Genomic DNA, 9,472 nt, shown 5'->3' on the forward strand with positions numbered 1-9,472 from the left:
AAACTGGTCATGCATGCACCTATGCGGACACTCAAGTGTCAAATTTTTATGGTCATGTGATGCTAGGGCTCAGGATTTATTTCCTCTATTTTAGTCAACCCAATGTTTCCAAAATATGTTCTTTTATCCATTTGTGCATTCATCCGAGTCCATTTTGGGTGTCCGGGAAAATTTTCACAGCATTCACCCTTCATGTGTACACACATTTTTTCAAAAACTAGTTATGATCAGTGAATTTTTCAAAGAAAAGTTGGAAGTCATCTCTTTTCAAAAGCATGTCGGTTTTTCAGCTAGACAACTTATTTTTCTTCTCTTTTTCCTCTCTTTTTTTCTTACTTGCTCTCCCCCTTTTTTATTTTCTTATTTGCTCTCTTTTTCTTATTTGCTCTCTTTTCCCTTTTTTTGATCTTTATTTTTATTTTTATCATGATTTTTGTTTTGTTTTATTATTTTTTTTTTGGACGATGTTCCTAAACGAAGAACTCTACACGGTTCTAGAATTTCAAACATCATTGACAGTGATGATATAAACACTAACGCAACAATCTAAACAAAAATGTATGCGCTGTACAAATGACAATCGAAACAACAAAAACAAACATTAGTCTCTCGAGTCAAAACATAACATATAAATGATTAAAGAAATATGAAAGAAAACATGAATCTGGGGATCTCCCAGTCATGTAGCTCCACTCCCTCCCAAGAAGTCAAGCAAATCGGCCATCTCCTCATCCTCGTGGGCCTCCTCTCCATCGCCGGGAGCCTCTAGGGGCGCCTCTCCTGCTTGGGCCTCGGGCCAATCCCCGGGCCATGCGACCTCTGCCCTAAACTGGTCTGGAGTAGGGCATGAAAAATAAGCAAAGCCCTGGCTCTGCATGCTGAGGCTCATCTGGTACAGACAATCATGGGTCTGTACATGTGCCCGGTGGTTGGCCCCCTGCTGGCGAACCAAATGCCGTAAATACTGCTCCATGTCGAATGACCCAGCCTGGCCAGCCTGATGAGGTGGTGGGGGTGCGCCTGCGGCCTGTGGAGCATCACCCTGAGCCTGTCTCTGGGTACAGTACTTCTCAATAAAAGCCCGGGTGATGGGCGGCCGAATTACCTTGGTAGGTGCAACGGGGACTCCGAACGAGTGGCAGAGTCCTGTGATCAGTGCGGGAAATCCCAGGGCCCTGTTGGACTTATCTGGGTCCAAAGGGTGCCTAGTAGGCGCCATACCTGCAAAAATATAGATGGCATCAGCGATCAACTGAGCCACATGGACGCTCATCCGTGTCAGGATGGCGTACACCAGCTGACACTTCGACAAGGGGAGGTCGGAATTATGATCGGTGGGCAGGATGTTGCTGAGCAGCAAAGTCATCCATATTTGAGTCAGGGTGGTCATGTTGGTGCGCATGATCCGCACCCATCTTCCGGCAGCAGTCCAGGCAAAATCCTGCCCCAGTATACATAGCAACTGGGCGATGGCCTCCTCATCGAACCCATCAGACCGGTTCCTCCTCTGGCCATACTCGCACTCTTGGCCCTCTTCCAACACCAACGGATATCCCAGGAGTTGGCCGATAGCGTCGGCATCAAACAGGATCCACTGACCCCTTACCCAGGACCTCATGTCACGCATGCCCTCCTCTGTTGGCCAAGCATTGGCATAAAACTCAAGGACTATTTCTAGATCGAACTTGGCCATGGGGGTAACCAGTGATGTCCACCGCCGGCACCCTATCTCCTCCTGGAAATCAGTATACTCGTCGTCCCTGAGCTGGACGTGTCGCTCCCGGAGAAACGACCATCCCTTGATGGCCTCGAAGCGCTGCTGGTGTACAGCGCTTCTAAAGCGGTGACTGTCATACTCAGGAGCGGAACTAGTCCCTTCGGCCGCCTTATCCTTCCTGGACCTCTTTGAGGCAAGCTTCCTCGGGGCCATTTCCTCCGAAGGCAAACATTTGGAAAGTTAGTTTTACCAAGAAATGCTACTCTTAAAACAAAAATGGCATACAACCTCTTCCAATAAACACAAACATCAATGTAAATTTAGAGCAAACTTATGCACATACTTCCTTATGAACATTCACTCGCACAAGATATTCTTCTACCTAAAAAAATGCACCCATGCGCAATCAAGGCACCTTTGTTACCTAGATTTATCTATGTGTACTTCCAGGGTGTATTTGCTACCTACATCACATGCACTTCCTTGGCTAAATTTACATACATGCATACTCAAAGCATCTTGGCTACCAAAAATTGCACACGTGCACATTCTGGCATTTCTAATACCTATGCATATACAAACCTTGTGATGAATCTTGGCTATCTACACAATAAGGTGCTACATTTCATGCTTTATTCAATTGTTTTTGCTACCTAAAAGCCGCATGTAAATTCAAGTATATTTCCTTTTGTTGACTAAAATTGCATTCAAATTAAAAGGTATTTTTGTAAGGTATAACATGCAACATATATATATTTTTTTGTGAGACATTTTGACTACCAAAGTTTACATGTACATACATCCAAGTATTTTGCTACCACACCCAAAGTGTAAATTGCCAAACGTATTTTGCTACCTATTCTAAACCTACACATTTATGATGAGCAAAATTCCTAAACATCTAGGCGTAGGGAAATTATTGTAGCGTGGCCCATAGCTGATTGCTGGCCAAAAAGGGTAACTTTACCCAATATGCACCTCCTCTTGTGTTCTTTTGCATAAAATTTTGGTTCCTAGGCCTAGGATATATGTGGGGCAATTACTCTAGCCCTTTCGAAACTGAATGCATGTCCCAAAAAATATGTGCAAACCAAATTGCCCCATGGGTTGTTTCCTTACAGAAATCACGCGCTAATGCCATTGAGGCATTTCACCGAACACTTGGTGGGCGTGCGTTTAGGCATCAATAGCAAGAGAACGGGGACAATGTGGCATGTCCCATTGCTTCAAAATGCATTATAGGCCTAGGGCCATCTCATACAAACCCCCAACTCAACCTAATCAAGCAAGAAAACAAACCAAAATTGCCCCACATATTTGAGCACATTCCCACATTTTAGAGCACCAAAAGGAGATCAAAATACACCAATGAAAAGCTAGAAAGCTTAGGGATGGAATACTTACTTGTTGGTGATGAACAAAAGCGCAAAACGGAATCAAAAAATGCGAAAAATGATGACCCTAGGGCTGCAAACTCGTAAATCCCGTGGGTATGGCTTTTGAAAAGGGGGAAAAGAAGTTTTTGAATGCAAAAACGTCCCCCCTTTCGTCACTTTTATATTTTGGTGCAGGGGTGGCTCGCCCAGGCGAGCTAACCTGCATTTTTTTTTTTGAGAGGAACATTAACCATGCCCCCCCCCTTCCTTATGGGTTAGCGTTTTTCCTAACTTGAACTTACTTAAGTTAGAATTAGGCGTTGATTACTTATTTTTAAAACAAACAAACAGTAAAAGAAAACTGCGAATACAAAGGATACGGGGCTGCCTTGCAGTGACGTTCTCTGCTTGTTTAGCGCAGAGAAAAGGCAACGATCGGTCGGTCGTGACCTCATCCCCACTTGCATCCGTTCCTAAGTACCTACAAGTAATAAACAACCAGGTTTGGCCAATCTTGACCGTGTCATTGTTTTACCTTGATTGGTTTCTGCTGTCCATGTTTTGTCCCCACCCCAGAAGGTAGCTCAAGACGATCCTGCCCCTGTTTTACCACAACAATATGCATGCGTATGCGTATGCATGAATGTTTTCAAATGCAGCAAATTTTAGTGAAAGTTGGTTTAGGTTCAATTTTAATTAAGCGCTTGGGGCATCCCATGACCTGAGCGGAAGGGCTTAGGTGATCACAAATCAACGCAAGGTTTGAAACCATCGTGAGGACTAAAGCCTCGAATCCACGTTCATTTCTTTGAAAGATTGTAACGAGAGATACAGCAGATGGGAAATCCCTGGGGGAAATCCAGAAAACGCATAAAGATAAAGAACATGCAGCGACATCCTTAATTGCCCCAGATTCTAAGCATAATATCGCTTGACGACATCAGAATTCACGGGTGAAGGTAGCTCTTCACCATCCATGTTGGTAAGCACCAGGGCTCCTCCGGAAAAAGCCCTCTTCACAACAAAAGGCCCTTCGTAGTTTGGGGCCCATTTTCCTCGATTGTCCTTGACAGCATGGGACATTTTCTTTAGGACAAGGTCTCCCTCATGGAACTTGCACAAGCGTACTTTCTTGTCGAATGCACTCTTCATTCTTTGCTGGTACAAACGCCCATGACTCATGGCCGTTAAGCGCTTACCCTCAATGAGGTTGAGCTGGTCATAGCGCGTTTGAGCCCACTCTGATTCCTTTAATCTGGATTCTGCCAAGATCCTTAATGACGGGACTTCTACCTCAAACGGTAACACAGCCTCCATCCCATATACCAATGAGAACGGCGTTGCCCCAGTTGACGTCCGCACTGAAGTTCGGTAACCGTGTAACGCGAATGGGAGCATTTCGTGCCAATCTCTGTATGACACAGTCATCTTTTGGATAATCTTTTTGATATTCTTATTGGCCGCTTCCACGGCTCCATTCATCTTTGGCCGGTAGGGTGTGGAATTGTGATGCTGGATTTTAAACTCCTCGCACATTTCCCCCATCATCTTGTTATTCAGGTTGGTGCCGTTGTCCGTGATAATCTTCCTTGGCAAACCATATCGGCAGATGATCTATTTCTTAATGAACCTGACCACCACACCCCTCGTGACATTGGTATAGGAGGCCGCCTCGACCCACTTGGTAAAATAATCTATCGCCACAAGGATGAAGTGATGACCATTCGAGGCCTTGGGCTCAATGGCCCCGATGACATCTATTCCCCACATGGAGAAAGGTCAAGGGGCGGACATGACATTCAGAGGATGTGGTGGGGCATTGACATTATCTGCGAACGCTTGACATTTGTGGCATTTCCTCACATGGACATAACAATCACTTTCCATGGTAAGCCAGTAATAACCTGCTCTTAGGATCTTCCTGGCCATAGCATGCCCGTTGGCGTGCGTTCCAAACAAGCCCTCATGGACTTCCTCGATCATGTGATTTTCCTCCCTGGCATCCACACACCGCAGGAGTGTCATGTCATGATTTCTCTTATACAGTATACTTCCACTCATGAAGAAACCGGCTGCCAACCTTCTCAATGTCCTGTTATCATTGTCGGCAATCTCTGGCGGGTATTCTTTGCTTACGACATATCGCTTGATGTCGAAATACCAAGGCTTTCCGTCCCGTTCCTCTTCTACTTGGCAACAATGCGCGGGTTTGCCACGACACCAAAATTCAATGTAGGGTAAATCCCCGTGCGGCGTTAGCTGGAACATAGACGCCAAAGTAGCAAGCGCATCCGCCATTTGATTTTCCTCGCGGGGAACATGATGGAAAGAGATCTCATCAAAGGTTTTAGCCAATTCCTTGATATAGGCTTTGTAGGGTATCAGCTTGGGATCTCTAGTTTCCCATTCCCCTCTCAGCTGATGGATTACCAACGCTGAGTCGCCATACACCTTGAGTAGTTTGACATTGGAGTCAATTGCTACCTGGACGGCCAGGGCACATGCTTCATATTCGGCCATGTTGTTGGTGCAGTCGAATCCTAGCCTGGCTGTAAAAGGTACGCATTGATTGTCCGGAGAGACCAATACTGCCCCAACGCGATGGCCTAGAATGTTTGACTCTCCATCAAACCATACGGTCCATTTGTCCCAATCTTCGTCCAATTTTTCCTCAAACAAGGCCATGATGTCCTCATCCGGGAATTCAGGATGCATGGGCTAGTAGTCGTTAAGAGGCTGTTGAGCCAAATAGTCTGCTAAGGCGCTTCCTTTTATCGCCTTTTGGGTGACGTAGACTATATCAAACTCGGATAGCAGGACTTGCCACTGGGCGATTCGTCCCGTGAGAGCTGGCTTTTCAAAGATGTACTTAACCGGGTCCATCTTGGATACCAACCAGGTAGTATGGCTAAGCATGTACTGCCTTAGGCGACGGGATGCCCATACTAAAGCACAACACGTTCTTTCGAGCAACGAGTAATTCATTTCACAGGTCGTGAACTTCTTACTTAGGTAGTAAACAACGCGCTCTTACTTAGGTGTTGCCCCAGCATACACCCCATTGACTCGTCTAAGATTGTCATGTACAAGATGAGAGGCCTTCCAGGTACTGGTGGCATAAGCACGGGAGGATTCATAAGGCACTTTTTGATCCTTCCAAAAGCCTCTTAGCAATCCTCATTCCAGCGATCAGTTTGGTTTTTGCGTAAGAGTTTGAACAACGACTCACAAATGGCGGTGAGCTGCTGATGTGCCATCATTTTCTTCTATTTTCTAAACCCTTTTTGCACCATTTTAATTATTGATTGGTCTTAATTGTCAATTAATTAGGCAGTTTTATTATTTGGGCTCATTTAGCTAATTTGATGTTTTTAATCTAATTTAAGGAATTAATGAAACATTGGGCTTAATCCGGATTTTGGTTGTGGACTTGAAGAGGGCAAATAAAGCAGCGCTTACCTTAGTTAATTTCTAATTAGGAAATTTCGCAATTTTATTTTATGTTGTCCAGTGTTTATTTCGTTTTGGGCCAGAGTATTGTAATAGGGCCCAAGGACTTTGAGTGACTCTTTTTAAATTGCTGCCTTGGGATTCGTGCAGGGCATTCTATTCTGCTATGCTATTTTCATTATTCAGAGCTTTGGTTTTAGGTTTTCACGTTTTTCTGTTCCCTTGTTACAGTTTTCGTTCTTAATGCAAATTTTCGATTTCTGCTTCTAATTACGAGTTCATTCTCGCTTCTTCTTCTACTTTCATTTATGTTCTTGTTCATTTACGTTTCTGCTTCATGTTTCATTTGCGTTTTCTGTTTGAATCCATGGAAGGCTAGAATTTCTGGTGTTGTTTCCTTTTGAGGACGAAGCCCAACTCTCTTTGAGGTTTCGTTTGTAATGTGGTTTCCTGGCAGTTCTCCCTTCACCAGTATCCCAATTTCGTGAATATTAATCAGTGCACGCTTCGTGTTCGATTAATTGCCTCTGAGCCTAACTTGCGTTCATGCTTAATGGACGAAGGGCTAACTGGTGTATGTGGTGCCTAATCACGTATTGAAAACCCTAAGTTGATTTTCGCTTAGTAAATTGAAATAGGGTTGGATTAAGTGGTTGACTGTTAGGGACGAATTCTCCATAACCCAAGATAAGAGAGTGGCTTCTGAATCAGAGGAAACAACCCATTTTTAATATTAGTAGTTTCGTATTCCATTTTATTTGTTCTACTCTTTAATTTCCAAATAACCAAACCCCCCCCCCCCCCCATCGTTACTGTTACTGCAAGTATATTATGAACATTTGGCTTGTCACTGCTCGTTGGGAAACGACCTAGGATCACTTCCTAGTTACTGCATTTTCATGTTTATTTGATTCGGGTACGGCCTCGATCAAATTTGGTGCCGTTGCCGGGGAGCAGTGTCCAAAGGTTCATAATAGCTAGCTAGTGTTGTGTGTTTAATCCTTTCGTGTTTTATGTTTAATTGTTAGTATTGTGTTACTATGTGTGTTAGTGTTGTTTAGTGTCCTGGTATTTTGTTTAATGTGTGTTCTGTTTCAGTTTTCCCATTAAGCGTTTCCCCTGTTTCAGTCTTGGGTGTTTTGTTGTGAAGATTGTGCTTGAAAACAGAGTAGTAGTAGAAATCAGCTTGCGGAAAAAGAGAGTTGTAGTAGAAATCAATTAGAGACGGATTTTAGCGACCACCCATGCTGAATTATTTGGGATTTTTTGTTTTAGTAGCTAGGGTTGTTATTTTTGGCTGAATTTTTTTGTGGTAACTTCTTTTAATCCATATTTTGTGGGAAAAATAGCTAGAGACTTTAGTTTGGTCAGATTTTAAAGTTTCAAAAAACTAGCAAATTTTGTGTTTGTCAAAACTTCAAACGGCCATAACTTTTGCTCCGGTTATCAGAATCGCAATTATTATATATGCATTTGGGGTAGAAAAAAATTTCCTACGCTGTGGCAGCCGGCCACGGCCGAGGTCTCCACCGTCCAAAAAAAGCGATTCTGTCAAAAGTTTTTATTTTTCAAGTTTTATTCACTTATTTTTCTTAACCTACCAATTTTAGCTTTCATAGTTAGACTTTGAATTTTTGTCTGAAATTTTTTGTGCTATCTTCTCATCATTTTATAAGGTTTCTCACAAAATTTCAAGTCATTTGGATATCATTTGAGGGTAGCTGTAGTTCAAACCTACACCTTTATTTACATGACAAGGCAACTAGTTGTGTGCATGCTGAATGTAGTGTATGACTAGAGGCAATCCATCTGACTTACAACCCTTTGATCTTGAGATAGATAGGACATTTCATAGATTAGTTAAGCATCATTTTATACCTTTTGATCATTTTGAGCATTCCATAACTAGGGAATCTATGCATTCTGTTATTGGTGATTTTGAACATTCTGATCTTGAGCATTATAATTTTGAGCATTCTGATTCGGAGCATTCTGATTTTGCACATTCTGAGAACATGGCACAACCTCCACCTCGTGAGAGGACTCTAAGGGAAATGGCTGCACCTGATTTCACCTATGAAAGCTTGTGCATCCAATACCCTGATGAGGATGTCCCATATGTTCTTCAAACTGGACTGATTCATTTGCTTCCAAAGTTTCATGGCCTTGCAGGTGAAGACCCGCACAAACATTTGAAAGAATTTCACATTGTCTGCTCCACCATGAAACCCCCAGATGTCCAAGAGGATCACATATTTCTGAAGGCTTTTCCTCATTCATTAGAGGGAGTGGCAAAGGACTGGTTGTATTACCTTGCTCCAAGGTCCATCACGAGCTGGGATGACCTTAAGAGAGTATTCTTAGAAAAAATTTTCCCTGCTTCCAGGACCACAGCCATCAGGAAGGATATCTCAGGTATTAGACAACTCAGTGGAGAGAGCCTGTATGAGTACTGAGAGAGATTTAAGAAACTATGTGCCAGTTGCCCCCACCATCAGATTTCAGAACAGCTTCTTCTCCAATATTTTTATGAAGGACTCAGTAATATGGAGAGAAGTATGATAGATGCTGCCAGTGGTGGAGCCCTTGGAGACATGACTCCTGCTGAAGCCAGAAATTTAATTGAGAAGATGGCCTCCAACTCCCAGCAGTTTAGCGCCAGAAATGATGCCATAGTCATTAGAGGAGTGCATGAGGTAGCTACAAACCCATCTGCATCATCTGAAACTAAGAAGCTTGAAGGCAAACTGGATGCGTTGGTCAACTTGGTAACCCAGCTGGCCTTGAATCAGAAATTTGTACCTGTCGCAAGGGTTTGTGGTTTGTGCTCCTTTGCTGACCACCATACAGACCTTTGCCCTTCCATGCAGCAACCTGGAGCAATTGAGCAGCCTGAAGCTTATGCTGCAAATATTTACAATAGACCTCC

The 9,472-nt window shown here is 43.4% G+C and overlaps 1 non-coding gene across 1 annotated transcript; it reads right to left on the minus strand.

Annotated features, from left to right (window-relative positions):
• Window positions 1–8,936: 8,936 nt before the first annotated feature.
• LOC114403961 lies at window positions 8,937–9,043 on the minus strand. The gene has a single exon (XR_003664728.1). It is a non-coding gene; the product is annotated as a small nucleolar RNA R71 (small nucleolar RNA).
• Between the last annotated feature and the right edge of the window lie 429 nt (window positions 9,044–9,472).

Source organism: Glycine soja, chromosome 20, assembly GCF_004193775.1.
Source record: "Glycine soja cultivar W05 chromosome 20, ASM419377v2, whole genome shotgun sequence".
In the NCBI taxonomy this organism is placed as follows: Eukaryota; Viridiplantae; Streptophyta; class Magnoliopsida; order Fabales; family Fabaceae; genus Glycine; species Glycine soja.